This window comes from Triticum aestivum, chromosome 5B (genome assembly GCF_018294505.1).
Source record: "Triticum aestivum cultivar Chinese Spring chromosome 5B, IWGSC CS RefSeq v2.1, whole genome shotgun sequence".
NCBI lineage: Eukaryota > Viridiplantae > Streptophyta > Magnoliopsida > Poales > Poaceae > Triticum > Triticum aestivum.
This window is the reverse complement of record NC_057807.1, coordinates 155439951-155464041: the sequence shown is the minus strand read 5'-3', so window position 1 is coordinate 155464041 and position 24091 is coordinate 155439951.

The following is a 24091-nucleotide window of genomic DNA, read 5'->3' as shown; positions in this document are numbered from 1 at the left end:
TGGCAAATACCTCCATCGATGATGACCTTGACGGACCTTCCATTGATGCCGGCCTTTGTGTGGAAGATGTGGCATATTTGGTCTTCTTCTTGTTGATGTTGAAGAGTCAAGACTTTGGAGACTACGAGAGCGGGGCTCGAATCCTCATCGCAAAAGACTTGATCATCTTCATACTCGTTCACTCGCCAGTGCATGGCCACTTGCTCAAGGGCTTCCATCTCGTCACTCATGGAGTCATAGGTTCCATCATCGTTGAGGATCGTGGTGCGCTTGTTTGTGCATTCGTAGGACTTGTGGCGTCGGCCGCCGCAAGTGAAACACTTGAAGGAGCTTGTCCTGACGGTCTCATCGATCGGACTAGATGATGAAGCACGCGGCTTGAAGTTGCTTGTAGTAGGAGGAAGACGACTCGAGCTTGTCGAAGTTTTCTTGTAACTTTACTTGTTGTCGTTGGTTGTAGATGGCTTGGTTGAGGTAGAAGTTGGAGGAGTCGTTGAAGCTTGGATGGTGGAGAAGCCGTAGTTCTTGGATGAGTACTTGGCGTACTTGAAGTCATCATGCACTTGGCATTCCGCCTTGGTAGCTTGGTGCACAAGCTCAATGAGGTTGGAGTAGGGTTGAAAGTCGGCGATCTTCATGATAGGATAATTGAGGCCATTCAAGAAGCGTGCCATAGTTTGCTCATCATCTTTCGTGACATTGGCTTGAATCATGGCTATCTCCATTTCCTTCTAGTATTCTTCAACACTCTTTTTTCCTTGCTTGAGGAGTTGTAGCTTCTTGAAGAGATCGCAATTGTAGTAGGTGGGCATGACATCCTTCATTTGAGCCCAAGTGGTGATTGGAGGTTCACCTTGTTCCCACCATATGAGCACATAGTCTTGGAACTCAAGTGATGCCATAGCGATCTTCTTCTCTTCCTCGTAGTTGTGCAAACGAAAGATTTTGTCGACCTTCAATGCCCATGGTAGGTACTCTTCGGGATCATTGCTTCCAAGGAACTTGGGCATGGTGAATTTTAGCTTGCCATAGCGTTGCTCTTCATTGTGTTGTTGGCGATGGTGATGATGACGCCCTTGACATGGAGGATAATCATCCTTATGTTGCTCTTGGCATGGAGGAAGTCCATGATCAACTTGCTCTTGTTGAACTTGAGGTTGAGGAGGAGCTTGTCGAGCTTGTGGAGGAGCTTGAGGAACTTGACGTTGCACGCGTGGTTGGTAGTTCCGCTCTTGGATTTCTTCTCGAAGTACTTCCTCTTGATTGCGCTGATCTCGGTTGCGGTTGGCGATTGCTCGACTTGATTCTTGAAGGGCACGTTGCGCCTCAAGAGCTTGTGCCTCATGTTGTTGTTGTTGAAGACGTTGAGCCTCGGTGTCTTGTTCCGCTTGATGTGACGCGCTCGTTCTTCCTCTTGGCGACGTTGACATTGTCATTCTTGCTCGATGAAGAGTGGGTTGGTAGAAGTACTTGGCCTATCCATCATTCCAAGCAAAATGTGAGTGGTAGAAAGAGAAGAACTTATACCAATGTACCTTGGCCGATGTTGATGATGAATCAGGTTCACTCAAATGCGGACAATGAAATAGCACTATTGGTACCAATTCTTGTCGGTTCTCACACCTACACAAGTAAAAGCTTATGGTAGAGCTTGGTTAGGATGGTGGCACAAAATTTGATGCAATTGTAAGTGAGCTTCAATAATGTTGGAAAATATTCACAAATTTGCAAATGCAACAAGTAGACCAAGCAAGTTGTGGTACACGGAAACACACATGCAAAGAGATAAGTGGGATTGTGCAAACTAAAAGTGAGCCAAAATGTGGAATCCACGAAAATGCTCTTGTTGCACAATACAAGAGACACGCTAGCACGATTGCACAATAGGCGGATACATAACTTGTGCACAACCTACTAGGCAGAAGTGCAATGACCTCTATCCTGAGTACGCTATATGTATGGTATTTCGGTGCTATGATCCAAGATGATCGGATATGACAATCTTAATGTAGTATGATGCTATGGTTCTTGCTTATAAGCTCTTTGCTTATCTTTCCTCTTTGCTTAAAAGCTTGGTTGACTCTTTCACTTTTAATCCCTTTTCTCATGCAAAACTTCACGAACCAAGATAGCAATTGTGTATGCTATGACAACTTTGTGACATAAAAGATGATGCCAAGATATGCACCACTATGGTATGGTATGTATGCTATGGAGTATGATCACTAATGTGCACAAGTCACGTTGTCGGCAGTACTCAACGGCTAGTCTCTGGGTAAGCTACGCAAATGTAAGGCCATGTGGGTATCAATTTCAATTGCAAGTTATGACAAAGATGGCATAGAAGTTACCATCCTTGGCGATGATGAGTAGTCGATGGAGATGAGCGGTGGTGTTGTGGATGACGAACCGTACCTATATAGCCGAAACACAATAGGACACGGGAACCACAACCCAAAATCTCAAAGACCAAAACATGTCTAAATCATCATAGGAAAGCGGTGGGGGAATGCGGAAGTAAGCGTGGGCACCGGGGCAAAATTGGGTGAAACTATGCGGAAATGGGCGCGGGGAAAGGAGTTGCTGCTACCAGGGGCTAGATGTCCGGGCCAGCTGCCGGATTTCCGGGACACCAGATTTCCAGGGACTCGGGTGGATGTCTGGGCTCCTGGATCAGGGACGAACACGATGAACTCCACGGGAAAAAGGGCAACCCCGGGACAAAATTCGGACGAATTTGTGAATGGAAATCGCGGAGAAGGTGGGGAAAAGCTAGATCCACTCGATGCAAGCAGATCCGTGGATCAAATCCAACAAAACTTTATCACACCAACAAATCACAAAAAAAATTTGGGGCTATTTTTGGTGGGGAATTTTTGGATTTAGGACGAAAACAACAAAATCAAGCTAGAAAACACGGGGTAGGGGCTCCAAAAATGTAATTAACGTGGCTCATGATACCAAGATGATGTAGGGCGGAACCCTGTGGGGCCAATCTTTCACGTTTGGAGTGGATCCTACGGGGAACACGAAGAATGCGCGGAAGAACACGAGGGAAATCGCGAGGGGAAAACAAGAGAAACACTCAACCGACACGAAATTGATCACACAAGTGCTAGATCATCGAGGCACAAAGTAACACGAGATCCAAAGTCAACATGGGACGATACAAGAGTAACCGTTCTTCTCCATGAGGAGGTCTTGATTATCTTCTCCGGATGGAGGCCTTGAATCCAGATGGATCTTCTCCGAAGAGGTGCGGTCCCTCACGAGGAGTAGATCCGGTACGGATGAGCAATGCTCTATCTCAAATGAGCTATCACAATGCTAACCCTAAAACGTAGGTGGGGATGGAGTAAATATAGTCTAGGGGCGAAGGGGGTACATGGGCCTCGGCCCGTACACTATTCACAGACTGGGAATACCGGAAGTCCGGGCGTCGGGCCGGATGTCCGGTAGCTCGCGCGAGGCCAGATGTCCGGGCTGAAGGGCCGGATGTCCGAGCTGGTGGAGACGGTTGTGCTGCTCTCTGGATGGGTGACGCCGGATATCCTGGCGGAGAGGTCGGATGTCTGGGGCTTCGGGAGGCGCCGGATGTCCGGGGTGATGACCGGATGTCCGGGCTGTCTGGGCAGCCTTCTGTGCTCCCTGGATGGCGCCTCCGGATGTCCGGGCTGGAGGCCAGATGATACGTCTCCGTCGTATCTATAATTTTTTATTATTCCATGTCAATATTATTCAACTTTTATATACTTTTGGCAACTTTTTATACTATTTTTTGGGACTAACATATTGATCCAGTGCCCAGTGCCAGTTCCTGTCTGTTGCATGTTTTTTGTTTCGCAGAAACCCAATATCAAATGGAGTCCAAACGGGATAAAAACGGACGGAGATTTTTTTTGGAATATTTATGATTTTCGGGAAGTAAAATCAGTGCGAAACGGTGTCCAGGGTGGCCACGAGACAGGGGGCGCGCCCTCCCCCCTGGGCGCGGCTTGGGCTCTCGTGGGACACCCGTAAGGCGGTTGATGCTCTTATTTTGGCGCAAGAAAGCTAATTTTATGAGAAAGATCTGGCGAAAGATTCACCCCAATTGGAGTTACGGATCTCCGGATATTTAAGAAACGGTGAAGGGGTAGAATCTGAAAACGCAGAAACAGAGAGATAGATCCAATCTTGGAGGGGATCTTGCCCCTCCCAAGCCATGGGAGCCAAGGACCAGAGGGGAAACCCTTCTCCCATCTAGGGAGGAGGTCAAGGAAGAAGAAGGGGGGCTCTCTCCCCCTTGCTTCCGGTGGCGCCAGAGCGCTGCCGGGGGCCATCATCATCACCGCGATCTTCACCAACAACTTAACCGCCTTCATCACCAACTCTTCCTCCCTCTATGCAGCGGTGTAACCTCTCTCTTACCAGCTGTAATCTCTACTTAAACATGGTGCTCAACGCTATATATTATTTCCCAATGATGTATGGCTATCTTATGATGTTTGAGTAGATCCGTTTTGTCCTATGGGTTAATTGATGATCTTGATTGGTTTGAGTTGCATGTTTTATTATTGGTGCTATCCTATGGTGCCCTCCGTGTCGTGCAAGCGTGAGGGATTCCCGATGTAGGGTTTCCAATATGTTTATGATTTTCTTATAGTGGGTTTGCGTGAGTGACTGAAACACAAACCCGAGTAAGTAGGTTGTTTACGTATGGGATAAAAGGGGACTTGATACTTTAATGCTATGGTTGGGTTTTACCTTAATGAATCTTTAGTAGTTGCGGACGCTTGCTAGAGTTCCAATCATAAGTGCATATGATCCAAGTAGAGAAAGTACGTTAGCTTATGCCTCTCCCTCAAATAGAATTACAACGGTGATTACCAGTCTAGTTATCGATTGCCTTGGACAAAAAACTTTCTCGTAACAAAAAGCTCTCTACTAATATTTACTTTAGTGCTTCTTCATCTAAACAGCCCCTAGTTTTCATTTACGTGTTCTTTATTATCTTACAAACCTATCCTATCACACCTACAAAGTACTTCTAGTTTCATACTTGTTCTAGGTAAAGCGAACGTCAAGCGTGCGTAGAGTTGTATCAGTGGCCGATAGGACTTGAGAGAGTATTTATTCTACCTTTAGCTCCTCGTTGGGTTCGACACTCTTATTTATGGAAAGAGGATACAACTATCCCGTATACTTGCGGGTTATCAAGACCTTTTTCTGGCGCCGTTGCCGGGGAGTCATAGCGTGGGGTGAATATTCTCGTGTGTGCTTGTTTGCTTTATCACTAAGTAATTTTTATTTGCTATTCTTAGTTGTTTTCTATCTTTAGCTATGGGTAGGAAACGCAAAATACCAAAAAAATTAGTTGTACCTACTGAACCAGTGGTTGAATAACCACTCAAAATCTATCATACTCCTGAAGCTTTTTACTTGGATCATCTTCGATCCCTTTGTGCTCGTGCTGAAACCCCCACTAGTTTAGTTGAGGGAAAAACTTTAGATGAGCATGCTTGTTTTGTGCGACACCATATATCTGAAAAGGGGAAACTATTATGGGATCAAATTCAATGCTTGCAATGTTATGCTTGGAATTTATGTGAAATATATGATGTTACTTGTTGTTCTGAAAACCCTAAGAAACACCTTCCCTACCAATGTGAGTTTATTTATAATGGAATCCTATCTTCGTATGCTAAGGGTGTTTATAATTACTATGATGTTCAACAAATTGAAGAATTTTTTTGTTTTTAAGGGTGCTTTTGAAATTGCTTCTTTGATTGAAAAGTATGATGCTACTCTTTACAATTCTGAAAGTTTTTCCATACTTGAATATTGTTATGATAGTTATACTTCTATTGCCTATGTTAAACCATATATTGAGAAATTCTCCGATGTCCAAGAAGAGACTAATATTTTGTAGGCAGTTATGGAAGAAGAAATTGATGAAACTGTGAGCTCATTGGATGAAGAAGATGATGAGGAGAGCGAAGAACAAAAGGAGGAAGAGCGGATTAGCTACCCGTGCCCACCTTCTAATGAGAGTAACCCTCCAACTCATACATTATTTAATTCCCCTTCGTACTTACCGAAGGATGATTGCTATGATCCCTTGAATTTGTTTGAAATATCCCCTTTTGATGATGCTTGCTATGCTTGTGGCCAAGATGCCAATATGAATTATGCTTATGGAGATGAACTTCCTATAGTTCCTTATGTTAAACATGAAATTGTTGCTAGTGCACCCACGCATGATAGTCCTATTATCTTTTTGAATTCTCCCAACTACACTATACCGGAGAAGTTTGTGCTTATTAAGGCTTATATTGATGGGTTGCCTTTTACCATTGCACATGATAATTTTGATAGGTATAATATGCATGTGCTTGCTGCTCCTACTTGCAATTATTATGAGAAAGGAACTACATCTCCGCCTTTGTATGTTTCCAACACGATAAAATTGCAAGAAACTGCTTATACTATGCATTGGTCTTTACTTTGTGTGCATGAATTGTTCTTTTATGACATGCCGATGCATAGGAAGAGAGTTAGACTTCGTTGTTTCTTGATATATGTTACTTTGTGCTCACTACTAAATTACAAATCATTGCTAATTAAAATTGGCTTTGATATACCTTGGGATCCGGGTGGATTCATTAATTGAGCACTAAATGCCTAGCTTAATGGCTTTAAAGAAAGCGCTGCCAGGGAGACAACCCGGAAGTTTTAGAGAGTCATTTATTTCTGTTGAGTTCTTTCATATAGTTTAAAAACAGAAAAATAAAGAGGGGAACCCAAGAAACTTTTCAAAAAGGAAAGTGAAAGTGAGAGAGACAAGCATTGTTGAAGTGGGAGAGCTCCTTGAACTTTGTTCATGCTCACGGAAACTTTGTGAATCTTGATTACAGAAACTTTTCATCAAAGATAATTATACCCTTGTATAATTCCATTGTATTATAAGAATAATGTGCCAAGGTTTTCCTTTAGGATGTTTACAATGCTTGTTGGTTTGTATGGTGCAGGACAGAAACTTAGGCTGTAGTGCACGATTTTACATTTTTACCTGGAACGTCGATTGGTTCTGATTCCTTTTGCATTGTATTGCTATACAACTTGTTTATTTTTCATAATTTTGGTAGAAGTTTTGGGGTACCATAAGTTTGGTGGATGTTCAGATTGCTACAGACTGTTCTGTTTTTGACAGATTCTGTTTTTGATGCATAGTTTGCTTGTTTTGATGAATCTATAAATTTATATCAGTGGATTAAGCCATGAAAAAGCTATATTACAGTAGAAACAATGCAAAAACAAAATATGAATTGGTTTACTACAGTACTTAGAGTAGTGATTTGCTTTATTATACTAACGGATCTTACCGAGTTTTCTATTGAAGTTTTGTGTGGATGAAGTGTCTAAACGAGGAGGTCTCGATATGAGGAAAAGGAAGAGAGGCAAGAGCTCAAGCTTGGGGATGCCCGAGGCACCCCAAGTAAATATTCAAGGAGACTCAAGCGTCTAAGCTTGGGTATGCCCCGGAAGGCATCCCCTCTTTCTTCAACAAGTATTGGTATGTTTTCGTATTCGTTTCGTTTATGCATTATGTGCAAGTCTTGGAGCGTCTTTTGCATTTAGTTTTCACCTTTTCTTTTATGCACCATGCTGGTATGAGATAGTCCTTGGTTGATTTATAGAATGCTCATTGCACTTCACTTAAATCTTTTGATTGTGGCTTTATAGAATGCTTCATGTGCTTCACTTATCTCATTTGAAGTTTGGATTGCCTGTTTCTCTTCACATAGAAAACCGCCATTTGTAGAATGCTCTTTTGCTTCACTTATATTCGTTAGAGCATGGGCATATATTTTGTAGAAAGAATTAAACTCTCTTGCTTCACTTATATCTATTTAGAGAGATGACAGGAGTTGGTCATTCACATGGTTAGTCATAAAATCCTACATAACTTGTAGATCGCTGAATATGATATGTTTGATTCCTTGCAATAGTTTTGTGATATAAAGGTGGTGATATTAGAGTCATGCTAGTGGGTGGTTGTGGATTGTAGAGACACTTGTGTTGAGGTTTGTGATTCCTGTAGCATGCACGTATGGTGAACCGCTTTGTGATGAAGTTGGAGCACAACTTTATTTATTGATTGTCTTCCTTATGAGTGGCGGTCGGGGACGAGCGATGGTCTTATCCTACCAATCTATCCCCCTAGGAGCATGTGCGTAGTACTTTTTTTTCAATGGCTTGTAGATTTTTGCAATAAGTATGTGAGTTCTTTATGACTAATGTTAGTCCATGGATTATACGCACTCTCACCCTTCCATCATTGCTAGCCTCTTCGGTACCGTGCATTGCCCTTTCTCATCTCGAGAGTTGGTGCAAACTTCGCTGGTGCATCCAAACCCCGTGATACGATACGCTCTATCACACATAAACCTCCTTATATCTTCCTCAAAACAGCCACCATACCTACCTATCATGGCATTTCCATAGCCATTCCGAGATATATTGCCATGCAACTTCCATCGTCATCATATACATGAGTTGATCATTCATTTTCATATTGCTTTGCATGATCGTAAGATAGCTAGCATGAAGTTTTCATGGCTTGTCCGTATTTTGATGTCATTGCTATGGTAGATCATTGCACATCCCGGTACACTGCCAGAAGCATTCATATAGAGTCATATCTTTGTTCTAGATATTGAGTTGTAAGTAAATAAAAGTGTGATGGTCATCATTATTAGAGCATTGCCCCAGTGAGGAAGGATGATGGAGACTATGATTCCCCCACAAGTCGCGACGAGACTCCGGACTTTATGAAAAATAAAAGAGGCCAAAGAAGCCCAAATAGAAAAAAAAGAGGCCAAAGAAGACCACCAAAAAGAAAATAAAAATAAAAAAGAAGAAGGAAAAAAGAGAAAATAAAAAATGAGAGAAAAAGAGAGAAGGGGCAATGTTACCATCCTTTTACCACACTTGTGCTTCAGAGTAGCACCATGTTCTTCATAGAGAGAGTCTCCTATGCTTTCACTTTCATATACTAGTGGGAATTTTCATTATAGAACTTGGCTTGTATATTCCGATGATGGGCTTCCTCAAATGCCCGAGGTCTTCATGAGCAAGCAAGTTGGATGCACACCCACTTAGTTTCAGTTTGAGCTTTCATACACTTATAGCTCTAGTGCATCCATTGCATGGCAATCCCTACTCACTCACATTGATATCTATTGATGGGCATCTCCATAGCCTGTTGGTACGCCTAGTTGATGTGAGACTTTCTCCCTTTTTGTCTTCTCCACATAACCTCCACCATCATATTTTATTCCACCTATAGTGTTATATCCATCGCTCACGCTCATGTATTGCGTGAAAGTTGAAAAAGTTTGAGATTATTAAAGTATGAAACAATTGCTTGGCTTGTCATCGGGGTTGTGCGTGATTAAATACTTTGTGTGATGAAGATAGAGCAACAGCCAGACTATATGATTTTGTAGGGATAACTTTCTTTGGCCATGTTGTTTTGAAAAGACATGATTGCTTTATTGGTACGCTCGAAGTATTATTGTTTTTATGTCAAATGATATACTATTGCTTTGAATCACTCGTGTCTTAATATTCATGCCATGATTAGACATATGATCAAGATTATGCTAGGTAGCATTCTACATCAAAAATTATCTTTTTTATCATTTACCTACTCGAGGACGAGCAGGAATTAAGCTTGGGGATGCTGATACATCTCCGTCATATCTATAATTTTTGATTGTTCCATGCCAATATTATTCAACTTTTATATACTTTTGGCAACTTTTTATACTATTTTTTGGGACTAACATATTGATCCAGTGCCCAGTGCCAGTTCCTGTCTGTTGTATGTTTATTGTTTCGCAGAAACCCAATATCAAACGGAGTCCAAACGGGATAAAAACGGATGGAGATTTTGTTTGGAATATTTATGATTTTTGGGAAGTAAAATCAACGCGAAACGTGGTCCGGGGTGGCCACGAGACAGGGGGCGCGCCCTCTCCCCTAGGCGCGGGCTGGGCTCTCGTGGGCCACCCGTAAGGCGGTTGACGCTCTTATTTTGGCGCAAGAAAGCTAATTTTATGAGAAAGATCTGGGCGAAAGATTCACCCCAATCGGAGTTACGGATCTCCGGATATTTAAGAAACGGTGAAGGGGTAGAATCTGAAAACGCAGAAACAGAGAGATAGATCCAATCTCGGAGGGGCTCTCGCCCCTCCCAAGCCATGGGAGCCAAGGACCAGAGGGGAAACCTTTCTCCCATCTAGGGAGGAGGTCAAGGAAGAATAAGAAGAAGGGGGCTCTCTCCCCCTTGCTTCCGGTGGTGCCGGAGCGCTGCCGGGGGCCATCATCATCACGGCGATCTTCACCAACAACTTCACCGCCTTCATCACCAACTCTTCCTCCCTCTATGCAGCAGCTCTCCCTTACCCACTGTAATATCTACTTAAACATGGTGCTCAACACTATATATTATTTCCCAATGATGTATGGCTATCTTATGATGTTTGAGTAGATCCGTTTTGTCCTATGGGTTAATTGATAATCGTGATTGGTTTGAGTTGCATGTTTTATTATTGGTGCTGTCCTATGGTGCCCTCCGTGTCACGCAAGCGTGAGGGATTCCCGCTATAGGGTTTGCAATATGTTTATGATTTGCTTATAGTGGGTTGTGTGAGTGACTGAAACACAAACCCGAGTAAGTAGGTTGTTTACGTATGGGATAAAAGGGGACTTGATACTTTAATGCTATGGTTGAGTTTTACCTTAATGAATCTTTAGTAGTTGCGGACGCTTGCTAGAGTTCCAATCATAAGTGCATATGATCCAAGTAGAGAAAGTATGTTAGCTTATGCCTCTCCCTCAAATAGAAATACAACAGTGATTACCGGTCTAGTTATCGATTGCCTTGGACAAATAACTTTCTCGTACCAAAAAGCTCTCTACTAATAATTACTTTATTGCTTCTTTATCTAAACAGCCCCTAGTTTTTATTGACGTGTTCTTTATTATCTTGCAAACCTATCCTATCACACTTACAAAGTACTTCTAGTTTCATACTTGTTCTTGGTAAAGCGAACGTCAAGCGTGCGTAGAGTCGTATCAGTGGCCGATAGGACTTGAGAGAGTATTTGTTCTACCTTTAGCTCCTCGTTCGGTTCGACACTCTTACTTATCGAAAGAGGCTACAACTATCCCGTATACTTGCGGGTTATCACCAGATTTCCGGTGAGGGGGCCGGATGTCCGGCTGGACGCCGGATGTCCGGTACCTGTAGCTTCTTCTGCAGACTCCTGACCATGTAGATCTCCAGGGGCCGGATGTTCGGGGCCATGGCCGGATGTCCGGTGCCTGGAGGCTGTTCTCGCCTTCTTCCGTTGGTTCTCTTCTTCTGTGGACTTGGGGTCTTGACCATCTTCATGTACATCCTCGGGAGGGTCCTCTTGGTACCTAATCATGCACAACATTCCTGATTTAGGCAGTAACCATGTCTTGAGAGGATCATATGAGATATCACTAAGGAGAGAAGTCACCTCGGTCTCGAGAGCTCTAGCTCGTGCTCTAGTCATGGGTCCTCTTGGTGCTTGGTGAGACGATGGAAGGTCCATGGGGATGACCGAAGGATGCTTCGCATTGGTACGCCCATTGTGGATGACGTCACGGTCAAATTGCCAAGGTCGACCAAGAAGAAGGTGACAAACGGACATCGGGACGACATCACACTCCAAAGTGTCCTCATATGCGCCAATTTTGAAGGAGACTTGGACCGTATGCTCAACTCTTATAGTGCCGGAATCGCTTATCCATCGGACTTTGTAGGGGTGCTGGTGCTTCATCTTGACCAATTGTAGCTTGGAGCATAGTTCTTCACTTGCCATGTTGTGACAACTACCTCCATCGATGATGACCTTGACGGACTTTCCATTGATGTCGGCCTTTGTGTGGAAGATGTGGCTTCTTTGGTCTTCCTCTTGTTGATGTTGAAGAGTCATGACTTTGGAGACAACGAGAGCGGGGCTCGAATCCTCATCACAAAAGACTTGATCATCTTCATCCTCATTCACGCGCCAGTGCATGGCCACTTGCTCAAGGGCTTCCATTTCCTCTTCACTCATGGAGTCATATGTACCATTGTCGTTGAGGATCATGGTGCGCTTGTTTGTGCATTGGTAGGACTTGTGGCCTCGGCCGCCGCAAGTGAAACACTTGAAGGAGCTTGTCTTGACGGTCTCATCGGTTGGAGTAGATGATGAAGCGCACAACTTGTAGTTTCTTGTAGTAGGAGGAAGACGACTTGAGCTTGTCGAAGTTTTCTTGTAACTTGACTTGTCGTCGTTGCTTGTAGATGGCTTCGTTGAGGTAAAAGTTGGAGGAGTCGTTGAAGCTTGGTTGTTGGAGAAGCCATAGTTCTTGGATGAGTACTTGGCATGCTTGAAGTCATCTTGCACTTGGCGTTCCACCTTGGTAGCTTGATGCACGAGCTCAATGAGGTTGGAGTAGGGCTGGAAGTCGGCAATCTTCTAGATGGGATGATTGAGGCCATTCAAGTAGCATGCCATGGTTTGCTCATCATCTTCCGTGACATTGGCTCGTATCATGGCTATCTCCATTTCCTTGTAGTATTCTTCGACACTCTTTGTTCCTTGCTTGAGGACTTCGAGCTTCTTGAAGGCCACAAAACATGCTCGCATGACTTCTTTCATTTGAGCCCAAGTGGTGATGGGTGGTTCACCTCTTGCTTCTCGGCGCGCAAGGACTTGTTCCCACCATATGAGCACATAGTCTTGAAACTCGAGTGATGCCATAGCGATCTTCTTCTCTTCCTCATAGTTGTGCAAACGAAAGATTTTGTCGACCTTCAATGCCCATGATAGGTATTCTACGGGATCATTGCTTCCATTGAACTTGGGCATTGTGAATTCTAGCTTGTCATAGCATTGCTCTTCATTGTGTTATGGTCGATGGTGATGATGATGCCCTTGGTGTGGAGGATAATCATCCTCATATTGCTCTTGGCGTGGAGGAAGTCCATGATCAACTTGCTCTTGTTGAACTTGAGGTTGTGGAGGAACTTGTCGGGCTTGTGGAGGAGCTTGAGGAAGTTGACGTTGCACTCGCGGTTGGTAGTTCTGCTCTTGGTTTTCTTCTCGAAGTGCTTCCTCTTGATTGCGCCGATATCGATTGCGGTTAGCGATTGCTCGACTTGATTCTTGAAGGGCACGTTGCGCCTCAAGAGCTTGTGCTTCACGTTGTTGTTGTTGAAGACGTTGAGCCTTGGTGTCTTGTTCCTCTTGATGTAGACGCGCTCGTTCTTCCTCTTGGCTCCGTTGACATTGTCGTTCTTGAGCTTGTGCAAAAGCAACTTGGTGTGGTTGAGGACGAAGTACTTGCTCGTCGACATGATCTTGAGAATGCTTGTCATGTAGAGGATTGCGAGATGCATGACGGTTTTGACACGCGGCTCGTTGAAGAGTGTTCGATGTCGGTGTACTTGAGCCGGAGAAGGTGTCGTTGGAGTGTCGACTTGAGCGGCTTCGTCTTGAGTATGAAGAAGTTGAAGTGTCACAGCCCTAGCTTAGCCTTTGCTTGTCCTTTCATGATCATCATGTCATCATGTCTAAATTTCATTTAAATATGAAATGGGGGTGAACAAACCCTAGCATCAAATAAAATCAAATAGGATCAAGTAAAATCTATTTCAATGAACCCAAAATGCCCTTCACAAAAGTTCATCATTTTTGAATTGGTCTAGAACCTCTGCCAAAAATGGTGCACAGTTTTCTAGGACACTTTGGATTTTGAATTAAATCATAAGTATTTGAATTTGGACATTTAAATTCTATAAAATATTTTAAATGCTCAAATAATTCTGGAAATAAGTGTGGGCTCTTGGAGATATTCTAAACAGAGCCTCTGATTATTTACAGGATTTTTAGAAGTGCCTAGCTATTTTTAATAAAGCCACAAACTTACACAAAAATAGAAAACCAGAAATAAAAGAGAAGGAGGGAACTTACCTGGCCGCAACCCACCTGGCCGGTCTAGCACTGTGGTGGCCCACGCCAGCCAGCTGCTTCATCCCCGCCAGGTAGGCAGGGAGGTGACGCCGATGAGCGCGAGCTCGCCACGACGCCACCTGCTTGCCGCTTCGCCCCTGGACACCTAGGCGAGCTCCACGTCGCCAACCCGACCCCGTGGACATCTCGCCTTCCCCCCTGCCTCTCTCTCTCCTTCTCCCTCCGCCATGGCCGACGCTGCTGCGCCTGAGCCACCGTGAAACCGTGTCCACCGTCGTCCCCGTACCGAGCCACCGTGTCCAACAACTCCGCTGTCGTCGACTCTGTCGATCAGCCCAAGCCCCGAGCGCTCGCGAGCCCTGCCTCGTCTTCTTCGAGATCATCTTCACCGAGCACCGCCGCAGATCCCCTTCGCCGTTGCTGCCGCATCAGCTCGGCCCCGACCGCGCCGTATGCTCCTACGTGACCGCCGTGAGCTCAGCTACCTCTCCATCCCTCCCGTTCTCGCTCTCGAGCCCTGCATTGACTGCATGAAGCTCACCCGCACGCGCCGCCGCGGAGCTCGTCGCCAACGTGACTCCGGCCACCCACAGGCCTCACCACCTTGTCCACTAACTCCACCGCACCCCCACAAGTCCAACGCACACTTTCTCGTGCCTCGCCGTGCCCCGCAGCCTCGGGTTCGACCTCACCCGACTCCGGCGACCGCCAAGGTCGTCGCCAGCGACGTTCCCGGCCAACCCGAGCCCAACCACTGCCACCAAACGCCGCGGCTTGCTCCCAGCTACGCGTAGATGCCCTCCGCCGCTCATTTGGTCGCCGGAACGCGTTAATGCACTCTCACCGCCGCGTCTGGCCTCGCCGGCGGCTAAACGCTAACGAGTTTGACCCGTTGACCTTGACTGGGTGGGCCCAGGTTGACTCCCCTGAGTCTATGACAAGTGGGACCCCCTCTGCTAATTAACTTATATTGGAACTTACTAAATTTAGTTAGTTTAAATAACTGCTAACACGCGGGACCCACTGGTCAGGTTGACCTGGACGTCCCCTTTGACCACTAACGTCACCCTGACGCACTGCTGACGCAATAACTCATTTTCTGGATTTATTCTTTTACAGGAAATTCCAGAAAATAACCAAAACTTCTAAAAATCATAGAAAATCAACAGTAGCTCCAAATCAAACAAATTATATATGAAAAATGATCAGAAAAATCCAGTCTATCCATATGTACTGGTTTCATGCATGTTAGAATAATTTAACCTTGCTGCTTAGATGAAACAAGTTAATGCACTAATATAACCTCTTAAAATGGGTTTGCATTTGAATCTTTGGTTCAAATGGACTCATCTCAATCTTTTCTAGCTTGCATTAGCCCAAAACACATTCATATTGCCATGTCATAGCATGGATCATATTGTGCATTACATTGATCGTGTTTCTTCTCTATTTGCCGGTGTTGTTCCCCCTCGGTAGACGTTGTACTGATGTTGTGATCGTTGACACTGATGAAGACTCAATGCTATCTTCAGAAGTGCCAGGCAAGCAAAACCCCCCTTCTTCATTCTGATACAATCCCACTCTCTCTCTCCTGCTCTCTTTTGCTGCATTAGGACAACAACGATTCATCTGTTACTTGGTGTGGTAGCTGAACCCCTTTATCCTTTGCATGACCTGTCATTCCACAGTAAATAGATGAAACCCACTAGCATGAGTAGGAGTTGTTTGAGCCCTGTTGTGCCTACTGATTCATGCTTGTTTGTCATGCCTGCTACTGCTTAGAGTTGAGTCAGGTTTGATTCATCGAGGATGAATCAGAGGTGTGTGAACATGTCCTACTGTGTGTGAGAAAAGTGTGTGAACACAATTTGGTAAAGGTAGCGGTGAGAGGCCATGTAGGAGTACATGGTGGGTTGTCTCACTGAAACCGTCCTTAGGAACTGACTTCTGTGTTTGTGATCCATGAAACAGCTACTACCATGCATTGGGCCTGAAACCAATGGACCCTCTCGACTTATTAACTGCCCTTGCCCTCTGTCCAGGGGTTGCAACTAGTTTCTGGTGTTTGTAGGATATGTATTGGAGGCCGTGCGTAGCGCTGACCCTAGGGGTGGGCTATGATGCGGTAGATACACCATGGCACGGTGTACCGGGCGCCCGTTTGGTGTCTCGAGAACCCTACACACATTGTTTGGGGCTGTGAGTGAAACTCCGATCGGATCTCCTCGCAGATGGAACCCGAATAGGCAATAAACCTGGACTAGAGACTTGTGTGGTTAGTCAGTTCGTGGCCGACACCCTCGCTGGTATTCTACTTGAAGGTTGCCGAGTACATGTCGTGTAAACGATGGTAAGTGGTGAGAGCGTGTGTGAAGAAGTACACCCCTGCAGGGTTAACATCATCTATTCGAATAGTCGTGTCCACGGTAAAGGACTTCTGGGTTGCCTATAACAGTTCATAGACAAGTGAAAGTGGATACCCTAAAATACGCAAGATAAGTGTGAGTGCTATGGATGGCGTTCTCGTAGGGAGACGAAAGCGGATCCATAGTGGTGTATTGATATGGTGAATATGTGGACTCGTGTGCGCCACCTGAAAAGATTTAGTTGCAGTCGTAGTTCAGGATAGCCACCGAGTCAAAGTTGGCTTGCTGCAGTAAAACCCCACCATACCTTTGTTGATAATTATGCATATGTAGCTAGATCTGATGTAAGTCTTGCTGGGTACATTTGTACTCATGTTTGCCTATTTTATGTTTTTGCAAAGAGACGTCAGTCTCGCTAGTAGTTCCGCGTGGTCTTCGACGTTTAGCTTGTTACCTCAGCTACGATCTTGTGCCCTTGGCAGGATCTGGTAGATAGTCAGGCTTCTCAGCCTTTTTCATTTGTAGTTATCTGTACTTAGACATGTTAAGCTTCCGCATGTGCTTTGACTTGTATGCTCTGAATGTTGGGTCACGAGACCTATGTTTGTAATATCTCGCTCCTTGGAGCCTATTGAATGAAATACTTGAGTTGTAGAGTCATGTTGTGATGCTATGTTGTATTTGCACATATCGAGCATATTGTGTGCATGTTGTTGAAATGCTTGGTATGTGTGGGATCTGACTATCTAGTTGTTTATCCTTAGTAGCCTCTCTTACTGGGAAATGTCTCCTAGTGCTTCCACTGAGCCATGGTAGCTTGCTACTGCTCCGGAACACTTAGGCTGGCCGGCATGTGTCCTTCTTCGTTCCTGTGTCTGTCCCTTCAGGGAAATGTCATGCGATGAATACTAGAGTCCTGTTAGCCCGCTACAGCCCGGTTCACCAGAATCCTGCTAGCCCAGTGCTACAGCCTGGATTCACTCGCTGATGACCGACACGTTCGATGTTGGGTCTTGGATGCCTGTCCCTGTAAGTTTGTGCCACTTTGGGTTTACGACTAGCCATGTCAGCCCGGGCTCCTTATCATATGGATGCTAGCGACACTATCATATACGTGTGCCAAAAGGCGCAAACGGTCCCGGGCAAAGGTAAGGCAACACCCGTGGGAATACCGTGCGTGAGGCCGCAAAGTGATATGAGGTGTTACATGCTAGATCGATGTGGCATTGAGTCGGGGTCCTGACAGCTTTGGTATCAGAGCCTGACTACCTGTAGGATTACCAAGCCAAACTGGTCGAAGTTGTGTCTAGAAATGCTTTAGTTATGTAAGGGAATTGATTGTGGAAGGGAACGTAAGGCTCTTTTTACTCCTTATACCTCATGGCCTTCTGATTTGAGTCATCCTGTTCTCTTCTACGGGGTTTAGGAACTAGGCTTCTGATCTATCGACTAGGATGACGAGTTACTATGTTAGAGACTTATGGGATTGATAGTTTCAAGCCTCAATTCAGTTTCTACTACTTTTAGTATGTTCTCAGTTGAACCAGAACCTTGATATGATGTTGTTAAGTGACTATGCAAATCCTTGTGAATGTCTCAAATCTTTTCTGAGCATTTACAGCCGTTATGCTGTCCGAGTCATCCCAGGTTTCTAAATAGTCTTATGCATTTGCAAATCCTTTCTTTCCGTTCCCGATGTCCTTTATGGTCAGAATAAGAACACTAACTAATGCATTGAGGTAATTTATTGCCTTGACATATATGTTGGAGCTATTATTATGACCCTAGGTGTTTTAGGGAGTCACCTGGTAATCTAGCCATGTTTTGTGTCTAGTGTGATGATTCTGGCCATCATTCTCAAAAGCATCCCGTGATACCATTTAGTTGGTAGGTATTCTACTCCTGGGTTTTCTGAACCCGAGATTCACCCTACTTTCTTCATGTTGATAGTGTTTGCTCGTTCCTTTAGGTTATTAGTAACCTTTGCATTAGTCCTCGAGGTCCGTGGTATTTCCTTCTTCCAAATACCACGAACCACTTATGGCAGAAGTTTGTTGGATCAAAAGATCACAACAGGAGTGCCCTCGATGAGTTCTCCATTCATAATTGTGATTCTGCCAGTTCTACCTTTCTGCATGGGTTATCTGGAAGAAACCTGTTGAACTTGGTTCGACATATTAATCTATGCATCCACAACTCAAAAAGATATATGTCCCCTTGAGTTGTCCCTCTTCATTTGTATTCCGACCATCGTCTATCAATTGATAGTCAGGAGTAATTGTGCATCCGTGTTATCGATGCTTATTATTCTTGTGGTCCGTTAAGCCATTCTATTTCAGAATGACTAGGAAAAACAAACTCCAGTACCTTATCCATATCCAGGATCGGGTCAAAGTAGTTGTAATCCGCAAATCAAATGCCAATCTAGCTTTTGTTCTGTTCTACCTTGCAGTATTACCATCTTTATATCAAGAATGTAATGGGAATTGCACACCATCATATGAACTCTTGATACAGTGATACTTCTCGACATCGCTGTTCATTCCTTGGTCCCCGTGTTGTTGCAACCAGAACGCCGACAAGTGAATCGTGATGTGTGAAATCTATACTCCGAGCAACCCCGTTGCTTGGTAGTTAAAGGAATGTAGCTTCATTCTTAGTATATTGATTATTGAATCATCACTCTAGGATTGATCGTGCTACCTAGTCCATTTTCCAAGGTGCACTCTTCGATCAATGAGTTAGGATTGTGTCAAATCCTCACTCTTTTGATCATATCATCTTGCCCTGAAAAGCAAGGTTGTTCTCGAGCTTAATAACATACTGGTGGTTTGTGATGTTCTGAATATCTTCTCGGAAGTATTACCAGGTTGTCACCTGACCGCTATGTTGAGTTCGTGATCAAGTTGGTTTCCAATAAACCACTCCTTCTCCAAGAATCTGTGTTAGATACCCCTAAGCTAGTTGGTTAAGCCAAACAACAACTTGGAGAGTTGGAAGATAAAAGCTTGTCTGGCTTAGTTCATTTTAAGGGATATCTTTTTGTGTGTGTGTTGAAGAAAGATGATATCTTCATCCATTGATCCTCGTGACCAGTTGTTGGAGCTATTGTCTTGCGAAAACTTTGATTTGAGTGTGGGCTATCCTCAAATCAAATCAGAACCAACGATATTCGTAATGTTGTCTTACTCATGGTTGATTCCTCGAGGATACACCATTACATCTTTTGGTCTGACTAATACTATCACATTGTTCACATAGTGGTGGAAGTCCAGTGATATGGAAATTCCGGTGAGTTGCTGTTGAGCCCATCAGCAGCATCTTCTCTTCCCCATGATTCGTGTTAAACATTAAGCTAGTGTTGGAAACTTTGTAACCAATGCCTTCATGTTCCGTTCATGAAGCATATGTTTGGATGAAAGTAGTGACTTTCTTTAAGTTTACTTGCAATCGATGCAAGTTGCCGCCGTGAATTCGAGAAAGCTTGTTGTTGCTTCCTCTGGAATCATCCCAAGTCATTCATGCATATGTGTGAAGTATCCTGTGGTTTGGAGACTTGCAACCTTCATTCCATATGTTCCCTAGCACCCCAAGCCACTGATTGACTTGTTCAAGGAAAAGAGGTATAGCGCGCGTAAAGACTTCAAAATCCTTGATGATGGATCCTAACCTGAACTCGATAGTGTTTCATTATAAGACTACTACGTGGTCATGCTTGTCTTGGATAGCGTGTTCACAGGTTTGTAGCAGAACCAGCTCATGTTTTGGAGCTTGCTATCGTAGTTCATTCCCGAGAATCTCGCAACTCTGTCTCGTCTGTTTGTGTTGCAAACTTTCTTTTCCAGACATGCTGTATGAAATATCTTGTTTCCAACTAGATCTGAATCTCAGGCAGATATGATGGTTGGAACAGTCCCAACATTTGCATGTTGTTCCCAGCTTGCACCCCATCGGGCCAATTTTCCATGGGTTGTCCTTCTCAGCAGTTGCTGTCCAGGATCATCTTCAAAAGTGGTCCTACTATGGGTCCCATCCATCCCCGATGATAAGAAAAATCATCCATTGTGTTGTCTCCAACAAGGTAGTCCACATCATCTATTCTGGTATGAGTATGCCATTCTTTGGAATTTGTTCACACGATCGTTTGTGATTGCCTTAGGCTGGTATAAAGAATTTCAATGATCTTTGTATCAAAAGTAATTCTTTTTGCCACTTAAGGGAATAGTTCTTCGAGTCACCTCCCCTGAGGTGCCCCATTTTGGAATCATGGCAATTTCCCTCGCTACTTTGAAAACCTCGTCAAATTGTTTCTTCTGTCGCTCCTGATGCATGTTTTGCCTCTCAGCTCTAGAGATGTTTTCATGTCTTATTCTGTGAGTTGATCTTGTGATCATTAAGATGATCCTAAGTTGCTCGAACCTCAAGAATATTGATTCTTCTAAACTTCTTCCTTCTACTCGTGGTCATGTTGGTTGTAGTTCTCAAGGCAAGACGTCAAGATAAATTTGAAGCAATGAATCAACATCCTCAAGAAGGGCAATTGGATCATGAAGATCGTGTTAGCTTCGTGTCCCCTCTGTCTTCTTACCTCACGTCTTGAATCTCGGGACGAGATTCTTGTATAGTGGGGGTGAGTTGTCACAGCCCTAGCTTAGCCTTTGCTTGTCCTTGCATGATCATCATGTCATCATGTCTAAATTTCATTTAAATAAGAAATGGGGGTTGAACAAACCCTAGCATCAAATCAAATCAAATAGGCTCAAGTAAAATCTATTTCAATGAACCCAAAATGCCCTCCACAAAAGTTCATCATTTTTGAATTGGTCTAGAACGTCTGCCAAAAATGGTGCACTTTTTTCTAGGACACTTTGGATTTTGAATTAAATCATAAGTATTTGAATTTGGACGTTTAAATTCTATAAAATATTTTAAATGCTCAAATAATTCTGGAAATAAGTGTGGGCTGTTGGAGATATCTAAACAGAGCCTCTGATTATTTTCAGGATTTTTAGAAGTGCCTAGCTATTTTTAATAAAGCCACAAAGTTACAGAAAAATAGAAAACCGGAAATAAAGGAGAAGGAGGGAACTTACCTGGTAGCAGCCCACCTGGCAGCCCACCTGGCCGGTCCAGCACTGTGCTGGCCCATGCCAGCCAGCTGCTTCGTCCCTGCCAGGTAGGCAGGGAGGTGACGCCGACGAGCGCGAGCTCGCCACAACGCCACCTGCTTGCCGCTTCGCCCCTGGACACCTGGGCGAGCTCCACGTCGCTGCCCCGACCCCGTGGACATCTCGCCTTCCCCTTGCCTCTCTGTCTCGCTCTCCCTCCGCCATGGCTGACGCTGCTGCGCCTGCGCCACCATGAAACCGCGTCCACCGTCGTCCCTGTATCGAGCCACCGTGTCCAACAACTCTGCCGTCGTCGACTCCGTCGAGCAGCCCGAGCCCCGAGCACTCGCGAGCCCTGCCTCGTCTTCTTCGACATCATCTTCACCGAGCACCGCCGCAGATCCCCTTCGCCGTCGCCGCAGCATCAGCTCGTCTCCGACCGTGTCGTCTGATCCTACATGACTGCCGTGAGTTCAGCTACCTCTCCATCCCTCCTGTTCTTGCTCTTGAGCCCTGCATCGACTGCATGAAGCTCCCCCGCATGCGCCACCGCGGAGCTCGTCGCCGACGTGACTCCGGCCACCCACAGGCCTCACCACCTTGTCCACTAACTCCACCGCACCCCCACTAGTCCAACGCACCACTTCCCATGCTCGCCGTGCCCTGCAGCCTCGGGTTCGACCTCACCCGACTCCGGCGACCGCCAAGGTCGTCGCCGGCAACGTTCCCGGCCACCCCGAGCCCAACCATTGCCACCAAACGCCGCGGCTTGCTCCCAGCTACGCGTAGATGCCCTCCGCCGCTCATTTGGTCGCCGGAACGCGTTAATGCACTCTCACCGCCACGTCTGGCCTCGCCGGTGGCTAAACGTCGGCGAGTTTGACCCGTTGACCTTGACTGGGTGGGCCCAGGTTGTCTCCCATGAGTCTGTGACAAGTGGGACCCCCCTCTGCTAATTAACTTAGATTAGAACTAACTAAATTTAGTTAGCTTAAATAACTGCTGACATGTGGGACCCACTGGTCAGGTTGACCTAGACGTCCCCTTTGACCACTGACGTCACCCTGACGCACTGCTAACGCAATAACTCATTTTCTGGATTTATTCTTTTCCAGGAAATTCCAGAAAAAAACCAAAACTTCTAAAAATCATAGAAAATCAACCGTAGCTCCAAATCGAACAAATTATATATGAAAAATGATCAAAAAAATCCAGTCTATCCATCTGTACCGGTTTCATGCATGTTAGAACAATTTAACCTTGCTGTTTAGATGAAACAAGTTAATGCACTAATATAACCTCTTAAAATGGGTTTGCATTTGAATCTTTGGTTCAAATGGACTCATCTCAATCTGTTCTAGCTTGCATTAGCCCAAAACACATTCATATTGCCATGTCATAGCATGCATCATATTGTGCATTGCATTGATCGTGTTTCTTCTCGGTTTGCCGGTGTTGTTCCCCTTCGGTAGACGTTGTACCGACATTGTGATCGTTGACACTGATGAAGACTCAATGCTATCTTCATAAGTGCCAGGCAAGCAAAACCCCCTTGTTCATTCCGATACAATCCCACTCTCTCGGTCCTGCTCTCTTTTACCGCATTAGGACAACAACGATTCATCTGTTACTTGCTGCGGTAGCTGAACCCCTTTATCCTTTGCATGAGCTGTCATTCCATAGTAAATAGATGAAACCCACTAGCATGAGTAGGAGTTGTTTGAGCCCTATTGTGCCTACTCATTCATGCTTGTTTTCCATGCTTGCTACTGCTTAGAGTTGAGTCAGGTCTGATCCATCGAGGATGAATCAGAGGTGTGTGAACATGTCCTACTGTGTGTGTGAGCAAAGTGTGTGAACATGATTTGGTAAAGGTAGCGGTGAGAGGCCATGTAGGAGTACATGGTGGGTTGTCTCACTGAAACCGTCCTCAGGAACTGAGTTCTGTGTTTGTGATCCATGAAACAGCTATGTCACGTCCAATATGCGATACTATCCTAAAGAGACTCGAAGGTCCCACCAAGGATAGAACCACATATTGATACACTTTTGCAAGGTGGATATCATTACATCAACATTACATAATAGATGGGGATACATACATAAGGCATACCATGCCACACGAATACAACATCATCTTACATAAGATCAACATCCGACTACGGATGAAACACAAACAGAAACTCAAATGACATCCACCCTGCTAGCCCAGGCTGCCGACCTGGAACCTATCCCCTGATCGAAGAAGAAGCAGAAGAAGAACTCCAAAACAAGCAAGCATCGCTCTCGCGTCATGATCATCGCATAACCTGTACCTGCAACTATTGTCGTAGTAATCTGTGAGCCACGAGGACTCAGCAATCCCATTACCATGGGTATCAAGACTAGCAAAGCTTAATGGGAAAGGAAGGGGTAAAGTGGTGAGGTTGCAGCAGCGACTAAGCATGATATGGTGGCTAACATACGCAAATAAGAGCGAGAAGAGAAGAAACGGAAACGGTCATGAAGCTAGCAATGATCAAGAGGTGATCCTGAACTCCTACTTACGTCAAACATAACCCAAAACCGTGTTCACTTC